General features: G+C 43.3%; 1 protein-coding gene across 5 annotated transcripts in view; it reads right to left on the reverse strand.

Moving 5' to 3' along the window:
• Nucleotides 1-19,597, reverse strand: part of ATP2B1 (ATPase plasma membrane Ca2+ transporting 1) — a 127,723-nt gene extending 108,126 nt beyond the window's left edge. For 3 of the 5 annotated variants that reach the window (XM_060195513.1, XM_060195511.1, XM_060195514.1), the window contains exon 1: nucleotides 19,451-19,597. The gene's annotated coding sequence lies outside the window, so the exon portion shown is untranslated. Of the gene's footprint in view, nucleotides 1-17,861; nucleotides 17,885-18,728; nucleotides 18,777-19,450 lie in introns of those variants that run through there. The other 2 variants (XM_016185218.2, XM_060195512.1) reach the window with 2 other exon arrangements.
• Nucleotides 19,598-19,865: the final 268 nt, after the last annotated feature.

Consider the following 19,865-nt stretch of genomic DNA (forward strand, 5'->3'; position numbering starts at 1 on the left):
GCTCCTTAAATGAGTAACACAATTTTCCTACAACCTAAAAAGAACAAGGTATGTCATTGTTTTCTTGTAGGAAAGTTGGAATCTTGTGCACCTGGGCTGACTCCTTTTGTACTCCAGACAAGGATAGAGACAGGGACAGAAACAGAGACAGGGACAGAGACAGGGATAGAGACAGGAACAGGGACAAGGGACAGAGACAGAGATAGGGACAGGAAGAGGGAGAGAAAGAAGAGACAACACAGCACCGGTCCATCACCTGTAGCTCTGCCCCCTGCATCCCTGCTGCTCTCTATTTGGTACTGAGATACCTCTGCGCATGTCAAGATGTGCACTCTATTAAACAACCTATCTCCCAGCCAAGAACTAGATTTAAATTTGGCTTTGTGCAGCCAATACTTAAAGTCAAAAAGAATAAACTAAGCTCCTAGCCTCTCATACAGTTCTCATCAATCCTTAAGTAATAAGCAAGTGTTTTAAAAACTATACAAGAACATTTTAATTCAAAAGGGGCAAAAAAAAAAAAAAATCTAGCTCTTGACATTACTTTCAATTTCTGGTAAAATGTCAGATTCAGCTGTTTACAACAGAAAAAAGCAGTGCAGTCTGGAGGAAAATGTCAACATCCTAAGCCCAAATGAGTTAAATAGATTCGTATTAAAAAAAAAATAGTAACTGTGTTTTATCACTTTTTGTTTACCAGTTAGAATGCCTTCTCATTTGGGCAAGTGAACTGACTCATTTCCTCTTTTTTTTTTTTTTTTTTTTTTTGCCTCCAGGATTACTGCTGGGTCTCAGTGCCTGCACTATAAATCCACTGCTCCTGGAGACTATTTTTCCCATTTTGTTGCCCTTGTTGTGCTTGTTGTTGTTATTGTTGCCATAGCTTGTTGTTGGATAGGACAGAGAGAAATGGAGAGAGGAGGGGAAGACAGAGAGGGGGAGAGAAAGATAGACACCTGCAGACCTGCTTCACTGCTTGCGAAGCGACCTCCTGCAGGTGGGGAGCCGGGGGCTTGAACAGGGATACTTAACACCGGCCCTTGTGCTTTGCGCCAACTGTGCTTAACCTAACTCCCAACTGACTCATTTCTAAACCTGTTGGGAGAAAGAAGCCATCTCCCATCTGCTGAGCTGTCGCACGAATAGCTGTTACATGTACTATGCTTCTGACACAACGAGTCCTCTTCCAACTACAGAAGAAAGTCTGATTCCTTAGCCCCTTGATCTCACATATTAAAGTCAGTAGCCAAATTCATTGCTTTTAAATAAAGCAGTGGACTGCAGTTTGTGAGTTACTCTAATGCTTCATGTCAAAACCACTTATTTATTCAGCAGCATTGGGTTGAGACTTTATCATAAGCTAAAGCTCAGTCTTAGAAAGGGAAAAAAAAAAAAAAACCTAAATACTTTACACAAAAATCTTCCAATCACATATCACACGTTTTTCTTGGGCAGTTTTTCAGAAGTCAAACATAATTAAAGCAGCAAATAATCACACACAATTACCTTTCAAAAGTTCTATAATGTACTTTGTTAGGTACTACAGATTTCAACTACCACCAACCTAGACCCTGCCCTGGAGCAATTGTCTAGACTATGTACAGGCAGAGACTTGTTGACAGATAAATACAAGATGATAAATTATACTTTAGAAATGTCATTATTCCTCTGGCTCAAATATACTTCAAGAATTATTCTTTCCACTTACCAACATTTTTTAGTCAATAAAATAGGAAACGCTATCCTTTTTCCATGTCAATGGGCAACTAAGTCCCTAAGTTTTAAACATCTTTCAAATGCCTTTCCAGTGCCTATAATTAAATGAAACCAAAAGTTATTTTATACCAGGCTGTCTCACCCAAGCAAAGCAATCAAATGAAACAGAATTTGCCACATTAGGAAACACACACACACACACACACACACACACACACACACACACAAAAAACAACCTCATAGGACTGTCAAACTAAGATATGAGAATGTGACACAAGGAGGTAGGTTCAAGCCCTGGGTCCCCATGTGTAGGGGAGTCTCACTAACAGAAGTGGTGCTGCAGATAGTGTCACTCTCTCTGTCCACCTCCACCTCTCCTCTTGATTTCTCTGTCCAAACAAATATTAAACAAACAAAAAAATGGAATGATAATGTATCCTTTTGCCTATCAGTACTCAGTTACTATTAAGAAAATAGCTAGGGCTGGGAGATAGCATAATAGTTATGCAAAAAGACTCTCATGCCTGAGGCTCTGTGGTCCCAGGTTCAATCCCCAGCACCATCATAAACCAGAGCTCTCTCATCTCCTCCCATCCCCCATTCCGTTTCTGTCTCTCTTTCTCTCTCCATTTCTCTCACAGGACTATGAGCAGCCTGGGCAGGGCCGTAACACAGTGAGTACCTGGGATGAGCTGAGGGGGCAGCAGTGATGGTGTCAGGGAGGCTCACGTGAGATAGAGAAGTGACTAGATACGTGTCCAACTTTCTGGAGAAGCTGGGAGGATTTCATAACGAATCTTAAAAGATGACTAGCCCAGATGAAGATATTCCAAATAAAAAGTGTTAACACAGACATAATTATTTCAGTAGACTTTAAAAAAAAAGATTATTTATTCATGAGAAAGACAGGAGAAGAGAGAGAACCAGACATCAATCTGGTACACGTGCTGCCAGGGATTGAAGTCAGGACCTCATGCCTGAGAGTACAATGTTTTATCCATTGTGCCACCTCCTGGACCACAGACTTCTTTTAAAGATATATTTATTTATTAAGTAGAGAATGAGAGTATCACTTTGGCACATGCAATCTAGGGGCTCAAACTTAGCACCTCAGACTTGAGAGTCCAAAACTTGGTCATTTCAAACCCCAATGTTGCCCATTACTGTTCAGTTTTGTGACTTTCTCTCTCTCTCTCTTTCTTGTTAACAAAACAAAGCCAAACCTCGACTTCACTGTCAATTTTCACATTCTTGTATTTGTTTGCCTCTGCATCTTCCCAGTTTCTCCAGAATGACTTATCTGCACTGTACTGGGAATTCAGCTAGTAAAGTGTCACAGAAACTTACTGGTGTTTTATACCAGTAAATGTCCAGAGCAAAGTCAAGTCCTGAGTTTTGTATCACTGTCCCTGGGGCTTCACTACTCCAAGCCGACTTTTTCAGAGTCAAACAGAGAGGAGGCAACACCACAGCACCAAAGCTTCCTCCAGTGTGGTGGAGGGAGGCCAAACCATTGTCAACCCCCTGGCAAAGCAGGTGCACTGCCCAGGTGAACTATTTTTTGCTGACCTCATTAAGAGTTTTAATGCAAGGACTTCTGGGTTCTAAGAGGATTTTCTGGCTCTCTGCTTGTTTTATAAGACTCAGAAAGCTAAATAAACAATAGCCTTCAGGCTCACAGATAAATTATCCCACACCTATCCCCAACTGAGTGTGTCCTTCCTCTTTTCATTCCTTCACGTTCCAAATTGCAATTAGTCCACCTCTATGCACTGAGGAATGTCTTGATACAGCTACTTTGATCTGTTTTATTCTGTTACAGCTACACTTCTAAGTAACTGGGGTAGCAATTGACAGGAAAAACACTTGTTCCAGCTATTCAAATATGGACACTTGTAAATCCACTAATTCAATGCAAAAATACTATATTCAAATCAATTACATAATTGGTCCTATTCTCCTTCCCCTATTAGATCTCTCTACTGCAGCTGTCACCTCAAAGTTCTCAAAACTATTAGAATCTAGATTTGACTCCAACACATACCCACAGCTTTCAATGAAGCTATAATCTCTTTAGATTCCCTCCCTCCCCCCCTAAAAAAAACAACTCTTAACCAAAATTCTTGCTTTTAAACTTCTGGGGCATCTGCACTTGAGGGCTTTCTGCTATCAAATTATTGAGGCACATAGCCAAAGAATCACCTCAGAGGAGGAATTTCCCTCCTTTCAAAACAGACTGCTGGGGGGGGAGGGGTACAGTTTGAATCTATGGGTGTATACACAACTCAGAACTGATAGCCTGATTATCTATCTTGGTTATGAGTGGGAATACAAGCAGAGCTCAGGACAACTAGGGGAAAAAAACAATAGTGACAAAGCAACAGAGATGACTATCAAGTTCTAGGAAAAGGATACAATGGTAGCAGAACAACTGAAGTTGGAGAGCTTGACAGAAGATTGTAAATGGCCTTTCTTCCTTGTATAGGACTAGCTGGAAACAACATATCCCCATTCATTACAGAGAAAGATCAGAAAGCAAGAGGGAGAAGTGACACACTTACATTGGTTCCTTGGAATTAGACAGCACTTGATGAATCAACAACACACATAAAACAGAAGTTAGAAAGAACACTGGATACCAAGTGATACACTTCTAAACAGATAGCAGTGAGCACATATTTTTGAAGGAGTATTATTAATTCAAATTCTGAAATTGTCTATATAATGTCTGAAGATTTAAAGGAAGTTAGACACAATGTCTTAAGAATCTTGTGGTCCGGGAGGTGGCACAGTGGATAAAGCATTGGACTCTCAAGCATGAGGTCCTGAGTTCAGTCCCCGGCAGCACATGCACCAGAGTGATGTCTGGTTCTTTCTCTCTCTCTCCTCCTATCTTTCTCATTAATAAATAAATAAAATCTTTAAAAAAAAAAAAAAAAGAATCTGGTAGTGCACCCTCTTAAAACTTTAAATTTTGTTTTTAACTTTCATTTCAGTGTTTTTCTCTGCTTGGTAATGTTTATCCTACTCTTTAATGGCAGAGATGATGGAATTAATTAAATTTATTTATCAGTTATAATGAGATCCTTATTTTCAACAGTGTCATTCAGATGAAGTTAAAACCTTGTGATAAATTCTCACTGTGAGCAAGTTACAGTGTGTAAGGACTAACAAAACAAAGACTTCCAGAGTAAAGTGTCAAGAGACCTAGGATAGTTGATTCAAGCACAAGGCTAGACCCAAGACTTATTCAAGTGTCATTAAGATTCTCAAAGATGTAAGACAAGGTGCCAGGGATGAGAGGTATAAAGATTAACAGCCCCTTACACTCTAAATGATCATTTAATGGGGGGAGGGGGGTGCTGAACTTACAAACAACAAAACATAAATTTTTGAAAATGTTATATGAGAATTTGAGAAAAGGAATCAATTATCTAGACATAAGTAAGAAAACAAAAAAAAAAAAAAAAAAAAGGAAGGAAGGAAAGAAATCTTGAGAGAAAAAAGCATTTTTGAAATGCTTCACCAGGCTCACAGAAAGGAGCTGGAAGAAAAATTTTAGTAAGGTAACAAGCTACCCAAGTCCTTTAAATTCAATAATTTAAATTCAATAATTACTACAAAAGAAATAATCATAACTGAAGAAAAAACATTAACAAAATAATGAAGCTCATTAACAAAATAATGAAGTACTAGTTAACCTAATAAAAACTCCAAACCAAAACATTCATGGAACTAGCTGGGACACTGAATCGCATACCCACTAAAATGATGTCAATGAAAAAAACTTGGTAACATAAGAAAATGGCATGGTTTCTTAAAAACACACAATTGTACCTTCATCAACACAATCATGCTAATAACTGAGCAGAGGACACAAAGTAAAAATGGATAAGCTGGCTAGTTCGGGAGTAGAAATACAAATGAGTTTTGTTACATTTTCCCATTGTTCTGTATTTTCCAAACATTACATTATATGATCAGTATTATTCTAAAATCAGCAAGAAGGTTATGTATGTCATTAGATTTTTTTTATACCACCTAATAATCCTTTTCATAGTTTTGATAGAACATATCTTGCCCATAAATTCCATAAAATTCATTTATTTAAATAAGGATTAATAGTTATAAATCACTTACACCAGTATCTGCCCCCAAAAAATCCTGAAATGAATGCAGGTATTCATAAAACTCAAATGACTTTACATTTCTTTTATCTAGTTATAGAGCAAGAGGAAGAAATCCAGTTACATACTAAGGGAGGACAAGAAATACAGGAAGAGGATGGAATCTTAAAACATGGTTAGTTGTGAAGACACCTCTCCCAAAGTAAAATTCACAGGTTTATTGAAGAGTCTTTCTCAGTCAACATTTCACAGAATTAAGCTCTAACACTGAAAAGAACAGGTAGTTACTAGAGACTGAGGGGATGGCACACTTGGCAGAGGGCACATGAACAGCGCGCAAGGCCCCGCCCACAGTGGGGAAGCTTTCTTTGCAAGCAGGTGAAGCAGGCTGTGTATGTCTCTCTTATCTCAATTTCTGTCTTTATCATAGAAACAAATAAAATATAATTTTAAAGAATTATTTTTTCCTCCAGGGTTATTGCTGGGCTCGGTGCCTGCACCATGAATCCACCGCTCCTGGAGGCCGTTTTTTCCCCCTTTTGTTGCCCTTGTTGTAGCCTCATTGTGGTTATTATTATTGCCATTGTTGATGTTGTTCGTTGTTGGATAGGACAGAGAGAAATGGAGAGAGGAGGGGAAGACAGAGAGGGGGAGAGAAAGACAGACACCTGCAGACCTGCTTCACCGCCTGTGAAGCGACTCCCCTGCAGGTGGGGAACCGGGGCTCGAACCGGGTTCCTTACGCTGGTCCTTACGCTTTGCGCCACATGCGCTTAACCCACTGCGCCACTGCCCGACCCCCCAATTTTAAAGAATTTTTGTTACTTAGATGAAGAAATCATATAACAATTCTTTCCATATAGCTGGTGTGTGTGTGTGTGTGTGTGTGTGTGTGTGTGTGTGTGTGTGTGCAGTAGGTGAAATGCTATGTGAAAGACACTTAGCTCTTACTGGCAAATGTAAAACTGAAATTTGAAATCAAACAGATCTTAAGATAATATCACATCACATAGTAAAACCCAGAAGTTTTAATTTCAGTCATACATAGGAATTCCACAGGATACATGGGTTGTGTGTAGACAGATGTGTGTGTGTTGGGGGGAGGCGGTGTACAAGCTACTCTAACAAAAAGAGTTCAAGCGTCTGGAAGCAAAAGAAAAACTGTGTAAGCCTTGGTGTCCTGTTATATATTAAGTACTGCCTATATAAAATATATGGACTCCAGGGTCAGAAGCGGGTAAATTTAGCTTTACCCAAAATTCTGTTTATGCAAATGAGTAACTGATTGGTTGGTATCTGATTTTCTGATATGCAGGATTCAGGGGGTTTGATGTTGGGGGTCTCCTTAGATCCTGCCATCATCCTTTTGCCCATTTCACTGACGCCTGTTCTCGTTTTAAGTGTTCCACCAGCAAATGTGCCTTTAAACTGGAAAGTTCTTTTACTTAGTTACTAGCTGTCAGGAGTGCCCAAAGTAAAGTACCTAGAGTTCCCGAGTCATTTTTAAAGCAAACAAAAATGGATAGTTAAAGAATCACTCACTCAACCTACAGCATAATGAGAAGACAAAGAGCATGACAGTAGAGGAACTGAAAAATTTTTTGCAAATTTCTAGCTATTAGCAAGGCAATGGGAAGTATATGTTAATGTCATCCACCCATGTGTAAGAAAAGATCAAAATCCAGCTTAAGAAAAGTTTATGCTTTAAAACCATTTCACTTTTACTGGTTCCACCAAATTATCTTGATAAGCTTCTTTTCTTCATTACCGTTTGATCAACAGTTTTCTTATTCCTGCAATGCTAAGGCAGGAGCAAGTCTTAGAATTCCTTCTAATAGCCTGCCAACCACTAGGTCTATGAAATTTTAAAGGGTTGATAAAACACACAACAGTAGTGCGCCTGTTCAACTGGAAATGTGCGAATTACTGGAAAATGAATATTCTCTAAAGAATGTATCTTTCTCAAGCATTTAAAATACAGTAATATGGGACTGGGTGGTGGCACACCTGGTTAGGTGCACATGCATTACCATGCACAAGGACCAGGGTTCAAGCCCCTGGTCCCCACCAGCAGGGGGAAAGCTTCACAAACTATGAACCATTGCTCCAGGTGTCACCCCTTCTTTATTTCCACCTCCCTCCCTATCAATTTCTCTCTGTTCTATCAAATAAAATAAAGGTTAAAAAAAGAAAAATTAGCCATCCTATCTCTAAGATCTTTAACATTAAATAATTTCCATATTAACCCTATATAAATCAAAAATGTCAATTGTGATGAAGGTTCCATAAAGTACATGAGTATTCAACAGAAGTAACAGCTTTTCTTTCTTGAGTTAAGCAGACAATTAAAAGAATAACCACATTAAAATCTGGTAGTTGGGTGGGGGTAGACAGCATAATGGTCATGCAAAGAGACTCTCATGCCTGAGGTTCCAAAGTCCCAGGTTCAATCCCCTGCACCACCCACCATAAGCCAGAGCTGAGTAGTGCTCTAGTTTAAAAATAAATAAATAAATAAAAAATCTGGTAGTTGGCTTAGTAGTACACTGCAGGCCTTGTGTGCATGAGGCCCTGGGTTCAGTACCTGGCATCACATAAGATGATCAAGTGCTGTTCTGGTATCTCTTACAGAAATGAAAACAAAGAATAACCATGTTACAAAGGTTTAAACCTATACCTGCATTTCTTCCTGATGTCAACAGCAATCCTGGCACCAGGTGGTCACAAGACTTCAAGAAAAAGAACTTTCAGCAACTGAGGAAATGGGTGCTGGTAGAGTATAGGGTTTTCAGGCCTGTGGTTGCTGGTTTGATCCCTGGCATTGCAAGGACTGGAGTTTCGCTCTGGCTTCTCTCTGCCTTGTGCCACACACACACACACACACACACACACACACACACACACACACACACGTGTGTGAAAAAAGGCATATATAGGCTGGGGAGATAGTATAATAGTTATACAAAAGATTCTTACTCCTGAGGATCCAGGCTCAATTTACAGAACCACCATAAACCAAAACCGTACAGTTGTCTGTTCTCTAATCTGTAAAAAAATGTTTTTTTTTATAATAAATGTTTTTCCTGCAGCAATTTTCCCTTTTTTATTGTTGTTATAGTTATTGTTGTTATTGATGTCATTGTAGTTGGATAGGACACAGAGGAATGGAGAGAGGAGGGGAAGACAGAAAGGGGGAGAGAAAGATAGACACCTGCAGATCTGCTTCACCGCTTGTGAAACGACACCCCTGCAGGTGGGGAGCCAGGGGCTCGAACCACGATCCTTATGATTGTCCTTGCACTTCACGACACGTGTGCTTAACCCGCTGCGCCACCACCAGACTCCCCAAAAATATGTTCTTATGCAGAGTATTCTTTAAAAAAAAAAAAAGTTCCAGGGCGGAGGGTAGATAGCATAATGGTTAGCAAAGAGACTCTCATGTCTGAAGCTCCAAAGTCCCAGGTTCAATCATCCCCCGGCCCAGCACCACCTTAAGCCAGAGCTGACCAGTGCTCTGGTAAAAAAAAAAAAAGAGAGAACTTACAGGAGACACTTAAAAACAGCCCCAACGAAGTGGGTTAAGCGCATGTGGCACAAAGCGCAAGGACCGATGTAAAGATCCCAGTTCGAGCCCCTGGCTCCCCACCTGCAGGGGAATCACTTCACAAGAGGTGAAGCAGGTCTGCAGGTGTCTGTCTTTCTCTCCCCCTCTGTCTTCCCCTCCTCTCTCCATTTCTCTCTGTCCTATCCAACAATGAGGACATCAATAACAACAATAATAACTACAAAAATAAAACAAAGGCAACAAAAGGGAGTGAATAAGTAAAAATTAAAAAAAGATTTAAAAAAAACTAGCCTCAACAATATCTATACCAGCAAACAGCACCTCTGCAGGTATTACACTATATTTTAAGCCATAATGCTCCAAGTTGTAACACCTTGCATTATACAGTGTACTAACAGATCACAGAGCCAAAGGAGCACAGCTGAAGAACAGGAATGCTGGGAGCAGGCACTGGCTCAGTGCGCACAGTACAGTGCGCAAGGACGTTTAAGCCCCTGATCCCCACAAGCTGGGTGGAAGCTTCATGAGCACAGAAGCAAGTCTGCAGGTGTCTCTTTCTCCCCCCTATCTTCCCCATCCCTCTCGATTTCACTCTGTTTGTACCCAATAAATAAATAAATAATTTTTTTTAATTTTAAAAGAACAGCAATTCTCTCCACCTTGCACGGGGGGTGCTTTGTGAGTGGTGAAGGAGTGCTGCAGGTGTCTCTGTCTCTCTACTACCCTTTCCCTCTCAATTTCCAGCTGTCTCAAATAAAAATAATTATATTTTTAAAAAGAATACCATTTCTAACAAAAGTTTAAAAAAGTCACAAGCAAAGGAAAAGTAAATGTGATTTCACAATATAAATTTCATCTACAATAACGCCTAATTACAATAAAAGCTCTGAAGTGGACAGGTCAGTCACTACTGCAAGGAGCCCAGCCCACTGCACTGGGGAAAGCTTCAGTGCTGTGGCAGCCCTGCCTCTATCGCTTTGTGTCATTTCTATGACAAAGTGCACCTGGAGCAGAGAAGCCCCAGCAACAACAAATATTCAGTACAATGAAATCAAGAAATAGAAAAGACTTCTACACGTGGCAAGCTAAACTACATTGTCTTGGCAATATTCTGTGAAGTATGGCTGCCCTCCAGAAGTAAAAACAATTGAATTGTTCTATATCTAAAAAAAAAAAAATAAAGGTTCTAAGGTAAAAACACATTAGAAAGTCCCCAATCTGATCTGGTTCACCGTAACAATGCAAGTGACACAATGTCAAAATAATTATACCATAGAACACTAATTGTACATTTGCTGGATAAAATTCTATATATTTTCCAAGAGCCTACTTTCTTTTCTCAGTTCCTCTATATTATGTCCAAATGAAACTACCGAGGTGAAAGACCATACAAATCCTTTTGGAAGGACGTTAGTATGTGTGTTAGACTACAAATCTGGAGGATTTCAGAAAAGCAAATCAGTAAATGGTGACTAGAAACATCTGAGTTTTGGAAAAAATGGGAACATTAAGATAAACAAGAAGGTGGAAGATCTTACTAGATGAGAGAAAAACACACATGGAATCACAGCAAAGGGAATCAAAAGGGTGAATTTTATGTAGGAAACTGCACCAGAATATGCTCCTTACATTAGAAGACAGTCGACACGACTACAGTACCGCAGCACTGCTCAGCTCCAGTACCATGATTCATATTGTATTCTAGGTGAATAGCACACCCTCGGGGTATGCAAAATGACAGTCCTAGGCAGGTAATACAGAAAAGGAACAGGAGAGATCCTCCACTAAAAAGGATTCTGTAGAAAAGGGAAGCAAAGTACTAAACACATTTAGGTAAGAGTCAGTCCTTCTTAGAATATCCAAGTATGCTCAGGGAAGTCCCAAGTGGGAAAATGCCTGACTCAGTCTGTCTTGGACTCTGATTGTGCTCTCTCCCCCATCAACAATCACACACACACACACACACACACACACACACACACACGTCCCCCATCAACAAACAAACACACACACACAGAGCCACCTGTTAATGTTTCTCAGAACCAGTTCTAAAACACACTTCAGAAAAAGCTGAGCTACTATAAAAGAGCTTCAGATGAAGCTGTGCTTGGTAAAGAGAAAAATGAAGCAGCACTGCAAGTTTTCATGAAGAAATGAGAGCAGGAACTCTTTTTCAAAAACAAATTTTCTGACACAAATAAAGCAGCAGATTCAATAATTCTGAGAGTAAAAGATTATTTAAAGTCCTGCTGTGAGAAAACCAACTAATACCAAGTACAGTAAATCCACACTGCTAATAGTCAATTTATTTAAACTGTCTTTGAAACAGTCAAATCCTTTTAATAACTACTTTATAGAAAATAAAACTATATTTATCAAGCCTTTACAGTAGTCATACCAGTTTACAGTGGGGCTGTGTGATCTCAGATTTCACAGTGTAAGCAAGCACTGGTCCATTCAAAACTATCCTCATTCTACCCCCAGAGGCCCAGGTGACTGTAATGTTAACACAAAGTAGGAATACTGGCTTTTGAAAAACAGTGGTTTTCGAAGTTGTTGTTCAAAATATCAAGTAGTAGCCTTAGCAAAGAGGTAACTAAAAATCCTATACTCTATTTAGAATAGTTGACACTGACTAACTTATGAAATTTTTAATGAAAAATGGGCTTAAAGAACATAGTAAAAAAGATTGCCCATGGTTTATCTGCCTCTTCCTGCCAGAAATCTCTGAGTTTATATTTCCATAATCAGTAAGTACGAAGTTATAAATCATGATTCCTGGTATACCCTAAAGCATACAAAGAGCTTATTTTTTTGGAATTACAAAGCATGTCACGAGATGCCATTAATTCCATGACAAAGTGTAAGCACAAAGGCAAGCCATTGACTACAGTATTATAAATGAAAGAATGCAGCTGCATTAAAAAAAAAAAAATTTAAAAAGAAAGTACTTCATGGTATATGCAGTGTTAAGTAACCTATATATGTCCTTTGAACTTGAACATCTGAAGTTCTTTGCATGCATGCGTGCACAAAATTAAAGCATACATAGTCTTTTACTGAAACAACACGCATTATTTTGACAAAAAGACTCATGCTGGCACACCTAGTTAAGCACACACATTATCATGCACAAGAACCGAGGTTCAAGGCCCAGGTCCCCACGGGGAAGCTTTATCAGCGATGAAGATGTGTTGTTGGTGCCTGTGTCCCTATCCTCTCCCCTGTCCCTCTTAATTTCTGTCTATATCTAAAATAGATAAATGAAATAGTTAAAAAAAAAAAAAGGGGGGGGTCGGGCAGTGGCGCAGTGGGTTAAGCGCATGTGGCGCAAAGCGCAAGGACCAGTATAAGGATCCTGGTTCGAGCCCCTGGCTCCCCACCTGCAGGTGAGTCACTTCACAGGCGGTGAAGCAGGTCTGCAGGTGTCTAACTTTTTCTCCCCTTCTCTGTCTTCCCCTCCTCTCTCCATTTCTCTCTGTCCTATCCAACAACGAGCATCAACAATGGCAATAATAATAACCACAGCGAGGCTACAACAACAAGGGCAACAAAAGGGGGAAAAATTCATGGTGCAGGCACCGAGCCCAGCAATAACCCTGGAGGGAAAAAAAGAAAGAAAGAAAGAAAGAAAGAAAGAAAGAAAGAAAGAAAGAAAGGAAGGAAGGAAGGAAGAGACTATGACGACTCGTGTTCAGGTCATTTGGAAATAGCAAATACTGAGGTAAGAAAAAAAAAAAAGAGTAACATTCTCTGTCCAGGAGTTTACAGTGATTAGTAAGTAACATAACTAAAGATGAATCTTCTAAAAGAAGTGTTTCAGCTTTACACACACACACACACACACACACACACACACACACACACACAAATTCACAAGTCAAACTTGGCTACAGTCATTAAAACCGTTTCAAACCACTGAAAGCGCTGTTCCATACATGATACAATTTTAGCAGTTATAAATCAATATCAATGTTTTCCAAAATACAGGCTACAGGGCCCCACACCAAGTCTGTTGAATCAGAAGTGCAGGGGCAGCGCCTGGCAATCCGCACTCTGTAATCCCTAGATGATAATCCTGCGTGCTGATACTGGAAAACCATCACCTGGTGGGGTGTACAACAGGGTTTGGATTCCAGACTCTCAAATCTCCTCTTGCCCGGGTCTTCATCTAACCTGCAGTTCGTTTTATAGCAAATTACTATTTCAAAAAATTGTAGGCAATAAATTGTAGTAGAAAAGCAAGCACGCAGAGTATAGCAGTAATTAAGAAGTGGTTTTTTTGTAAGGTTTTTTTTATATTTATTTTATTTATTTATTCCCTTTTGTTGCCCTTGTTGTTTTATTGTTGTAGTTATTATTGTTGTCGTTGTTGGATAGGACAGAGAGAAATGGAGAGAGGGAGGGGAAGACAGAGAGGAGGAGAGAAAGACAGACACCTGCAGACCTGCTTCACCGCCTGTAAAGCGACTCCCCTGCAGGTGGGGAGCCAGGGTTCGAACAGGGATCCTTATGCTGGTCCTTGTGCTTTGTGCCACCTGCGCTTAGCCCGCTGCACTACAGCCCGAATCCCAGAAGTGCAGTTTTTAACTCTAAGCAAATCTTAAGACTCTGAATTATTTCCAAGATCAATTGTTAGGAAAATAAAATTTCTTTTCACTTCATTATTTTGTCTGAGACAGAAAGAAACTGAGACAAGACGGAAGGAAGATTAATGGGGGAGGCCAGCAAGGGAGAGGGGAGGGGGTGGATAAGAGACCTCCAGCACTACTTCACCACTCATGAAGCTCCAGAAGGTGGGGACCAGGAGCTTGAACCCGAGTCTCTGTGCACTGTAAATGTGCACTCAGCCCTGTGTGCCACCACTCTGTCTCCTGAACTATTTTGAAGATAAACCAATCCAGAGTTTAGAAATTTTTGTTTTCCAAGAATGCTCAAATTCACTGAGTTACCTATTAAGTAAATTGGACTAAGGACTGTTCACATCAGTGGTCCTGGAGGTGGCGCAGTGGATAAAGCATTTGACCCTCAAGCATAAGGTCCCCAGTTCAATCCCAGCAGCACATGTACCAGACCAAAGTGATGTCTGGTTCTTTCTCTCCTGTCTTTCTCATTAATAAACAAAATCTTTTTTAAAAAGAACAATTTACATCAAAGCAAATGTAAGCAATGACTGAATTCATAAAGCTAACCTTAAACGACCTTTATATTACATTATTAAATTTATTCTGATCAGAAATGTCTTCATAAATGTATGTACTTTTCACACTTACATAAACACACAGAATGGAAAGAAGAGAGCAAAAGCTAGAAGCTACCTGGATTTTAGCTCTTCTAGTTATGAGACCGTAGGGCCTACCCAAATTATTCTCTGGGGGAATAGATAAACATGTTTAACTTGTTTATTCATTTCACAAGATTACTTGCTTTGACAATCAAATGAGCCTATGTAGATAATTCTAAAATACTGTTTCAGCAAACTTTGAAAGTCACTGTTGTGTATTTTCTGTAAATTTCAAATAAAATAAAATAACTGGATTCAGTTACCAGTTCCACATCTTTACATCTGCTTCTTATGTATGGTTAGAAATGAAAATTAAGTGGGCTGTGAACTGGTAACCATCAAAACTAGTCAGTAAATTTACTAATCTTTTTATTCTTATGTCTAACGATTCCATAATGCAAAAATTTACCCAGATCTGTGTGTATAAAAATCTGTAAAAATAGATAAATAAATGTGTGATCTTTTTGAAAACTATGCCAAACTATTGTATCATTTTCCTTCAATGCTGCTTCAGGTCCTGTGTATTCTAAAATGAACTAATCTCAGTCGTCATCTCTTTATTATGACACCAACTAGAAAATAATCATTCCTTGCCAGTTGTGTTCAGTAAATATCCAAGCTGCAAAAATGCAGTCTCTTCTTCTGGATCTTTACTATTTTGATTTCATGGTTTTTCCTTTTTTCCTTCTCATTACAAAATTCCAGAAATAAAAAGTGAAAACAACCAGTTTTAACTGCATGTGTAGAACTCTAGGGAGGAAAGGGCAGACATTCTTTTTGTTAGAATGAAAAAAAAAAAAAAAAGCACTCGAAGTTATAATTGGCCACGCCTCTTAAAACTTGTTAACCTCAAATGCTCCATTCATATGGTAAGGTGCTGTCTTAGCAAAATTAATTAACAGGTTTGTCTGATAGAGAATATTGTAAATATAACCTCAAAGTCAAAGATTCTATCTAAATCTGTATAACAATGTAGAATTACTCTGCATACAACCTAATTACTCAAATACTGTCCTTTAACCTGGGGCCATATTCCAAAGATTGAAAAAGCATAAACCACCTTTCAGCTCAAGCAACTTCTTTTTTTCATTTTAACTTAATGAAATTTATCTATAATTCCACAGCTTGTGATTTACAGCAACCTAAGAAGAAACTGCCAGGTATTGAGCAAATACTTAAATGTACAGAAAAGGGAAAGACCTTATGGCATGTGATCCGGACTGTAGTTGGTAATATCTTTGTTTCCTTGTGTTCTAATGAAGAAATGATTATTTGATGATCACAGTAATCAGAAAGGAACTGTGTCTTAAAGTGTACATAAATGTTTGATTTCAAAGAGGGAGGAGACTGAGCCGGGAAGGAGCAAGTGTGCAAAGGACAAGTCACCAAGTCAGCTGTACATTTGTTTTCTAAGCATTAGAAATTCCACTTACTGTTATGCGTTATGATTTGAAAGTAGTCACGCATAGAAACCACTTTTTCCAATAATGACTTTGAATGTCAGTAATCCTGTTGGGAGTCATTAGTCAAAAGACTAGTCATTGTAAATAAAACTCTCCCCGTAAAAACCAAACACAAACTGCTCAATGAAAAATAGGTAAATAAATTGCTATACTTTCTTTCCAAGCAGTTAATCATTTTATAGCTTTTGAATGTTTCTGACATTAAGAATCCGTTAGCAGCAAAAAAGCTGAAAAAAACCTATGCTACTATCAAGCTGGTAGTTAACCCTACTGGGTGGCACTGACCACTTGTAAATATTGAATATCTGTTTACAGTGCAGCTATTATTTTCTTTGTTTCTAAGACGAAGTAGACCCAGACTTTCATTACCTTCACTATTTTATCAGAAGCATAAATTAACACTAGTTTCTCACCTCAGTTCAGTTTTCCAAGCTTTTGAGATTATATATATATATACACACATATATACATATATACATACACATACACAGAGATAATACACACATACTCTTCCTACACAACTGCAGAAATCTCTCCCCAAAAGTGGAATGCAGAATACAGAAAAACGAAGGCAATCTCACCGTACACATCTAAACGGGGATGTCAGTAATGACAACGCTCATAAATATCAGAAAAGCAGACACTGAAATTTTCCCCATGTTCATAAAAGATAAATCACGAAATTTCAAATTAAAGGTGGCGCTCTGTCCTCAACTCACCCGATTGTGACTCACTTTTGCAGACTATATGGTAGGAAATAACAGTTACTTTTCAAAGATCTTTGCAGTTACACCCAAACCAAAATCAGGACAGAGATCCGCCCTTAATTACAGCAATTTAACTGTCTCATCCGAAGCAAGGTAGAAACTAAAGCGTCCTCTTGAAAACCAGGGCTTTAAATAAGCCCATTTCGTGGGCCGGTTTGTTCTCAAAGGTCTCCTTTAAGAAAAATATCTGTTTACTTCTCATTTGAACTTACCACGACGAGAAAAAAAAAAAAGGATTAAGAGCCGCGGGGGGGGGCGGAGAACTCCAATGAGAGGCACAAGTAGAAAAAGCAGATTCTCCAGCAATGATCCCTCTCCTCTCCGCCACACACAAGGACAAGCAGTCAGGCGGGCGGCAGGGGCCCTCCGTGCACTCACGTGGGCCACCCTCCAAATGCCCGGGGGAAAGAGAGGGAGAGAGAGGGAGAGAGAGGGACTCATACGAAGCTCGCAAGTACTTCTTATGATACAACACACCCACGCGGCACAAGAGTTTGATTTTTAAAAGAGAGCTGTCTCAGGTGGGGAGGGTTAAGCACAACAAAGGCTTCCTTCCATGTTGAAAGGCAGAACCGATCTGTGCAGATACCTACCTACACACGTATGGGGGGGGGGGGAAGGAGAAGGAAAAATAAAATAAAATAAAAACACAACCACCCCAAACTACCGAAGTCATGGATCCTGCCTGGACAGCGATCAATACCAGCAGCAAGCGCTGGATTGTCAGTGCGGTCAAGTGTCAGGCACCCGAGCAGCGGCGCAAGGTGGGTGGGTGACTGCTGCGCCCTGACCTCGGGCAAGGAAAACATCCGCCTGCGCTGGGGCGCCCGCCCCGCGCCCCCCGCACCCGCCCCGCGGCCCCTGCGGCCCCCGCACCCGCCCCGCGCCCCCCCGCACCCCTCCCTCCCTCCCTCGCTCGCTCTCTCCCTCCTCGCACACCGCACAGGTCGCGGGCTGCAAACTGCTGAACGAAACGCGCACCGGGACCGAGCTCGCAGCTAGAGAGACCCGGGTCCGAGCCTCGTCCCCCACCTCCACCTCCTCTCTCCAGGCTTCTCCCGCAGGACCGGGACCACCCCCCACCCCAGCCACCAGCCCACGCCCCCTCCCACCCCGCAAGTGGGATGCGGGTGTGGATCCCGGAGCCTCCAGCAGCACCTGCATTTTGCATTTTGCAGGCCCGCTGCCTTTGCAACCAGCCCCCCCCCTTCCTTCTTCTCCAGGTGCAAAACCCAAAGCGGCTCAACTCCCCGGGCATCGCCGTCGGGTGGGACCCGCACCCACAACGGAGCCCCCGCACCCGCAGGGCCCTGGGGGGGATGACCCTCTGGGGGGGGGGGAGGCGCGGGGAGACTTGCCCTCAAGGTCACCACGCACCGGGGCGGGGGCGGCCAGCTGGGCTCCGGGCGACTCGGGAGGCTGCGGCGGGTGTAGACTAAGACACCCCGGGCCGAGCCTTTCCCGGGGGCTGGGGGCGATGCGATGGGAGGCGGGGTGACATGAGCCCTCGGGGCGCAGGGGACTCCCGGGTGGACCCGGTGCGCCCCCTTCCTTACCTACCCCACCAGCACCAAAACAAAAAAACAAAAAAAAAGGAAAAAGAAAAAAAATCAAAATGAAAAAGAAAAAGAAAGAAAAGAAAACCTGCTCACCTTTCCGGTCTCCGCGAGGGGAGCGCCACCGGAGGGTCCCCGCACCCCGAGCACCGCCAACCCCCCACCCCCGCGGCTAACTTCTCCCGAGTCGCGACCCACCTCCCTCCATCCCGCACCCACCGCCCACCGCCCCGGCCGGCCGGCCACTCACCTCGCCCGACAGGAGGAACCATTTTCCGGGAGGGGGAGGAAGGGAGGGAGGAGGAGGAGGAGGAGGAGAAGAAGGTGTGTGTGTGTCTGTCTGTGTGTGTGTGTGTGTGTCTGTGTGCGTGCGTGTGTGGCGCGGGGCGGCTGCGGGGAGAGCCGGGGGCGCCCGCAACACGCGGAGCAGCAGCCGCGGCTCGGGGGGCAGAGGCGGCGGCCGCCGGGGCTCCGGCTCACGCGGCTCTGAGAGGCGGCGGCGGCGGCCGCGGCGGAGGAGGCGGCGGAGGCGGAGGCGGCGGCGCCCGCCCCGACCCGAGCCCCGCGGCCGCCGAGTGGCCGCCCGCGTCCCCGCAGGACCCGCCTCCTCCGCCCCGCTCCGCCCGGCCCCGCAGAGCCGCACACCCGGCGCTCCGCACCCGCAGCCCCGCCGGCCTCACGGCGCCGTCCGCACGGGCACCGGCGGGCGGGGGGGGGGGGTGCAGCCCCGCGGCCCTTCGGCCGAAGGCGGGCGGCCGAGCACGCGGGAGGCGGCAGCGGCGGCGGCGGCGGCGGACCGGGGGAGGGTGCTGCCCGCGGCTGCCGGGACGGAGAGGAAAAGCCCCGAGAGACCGGCCCGATAACAGCGGCGGGGGGAATAAGGAGGAGAGGGCCGGGAGGGGAGGGAGGGGAGGGAGGAGAAGGAAGGGAAGGGAAGGGAAGGGAGGGAAGGTCGTCGGTCGGCAGCCTCACCCGTTCCGGTCCGGCGCTCCCTTCTCTCCACACCCACACGCCTCCCGCTCCACGCTGGCGGCGCAGCTGCTCCGCCGCCGCCGCCGCCGCCGCCGCCGCCGCCGCGCCGCCGCTGCCGCCTTGGCTGGGCGCGGTCACGTGACGCGACCCGCGGGGAGCCTGGGGGCGGGCGCGTGCGCGTGCGCGCGCGGGCGGGGGGGGGGGAGGAAGCGCGGCTGGGACCCGGGACTCGGAAGCGCACGGAGCGGAGCGTTTCAAGGGGAGGGAGGACCCAGCGAGCGCGCCCCTGACCTGGCGGGCGGGCGCCCGGCTAGAACTCGCGGCGCGGAGGTGGTGGTGGGGGACCCGGTAGTCGGCGTGAGGGGCGGGCTGGTGTGTGTGTGCGTGGGGAGGCGCGCGCGTGGGGGGCGCGGAG

This window comes from Erinaceus europaeus, chromosome 7 (genome assembly GCF_950295315.1).
Source record: "Erinaceus europaeus chromosome 7, mEriEur2.1, whole genome shotgun sequence".
Lineage (NCBI taxonomy): Eukaryota > Metazoa > Chordata > Mammalia > Eulipotyphla > Erinaceidae > Erinaceus > Erinaceus europaeus.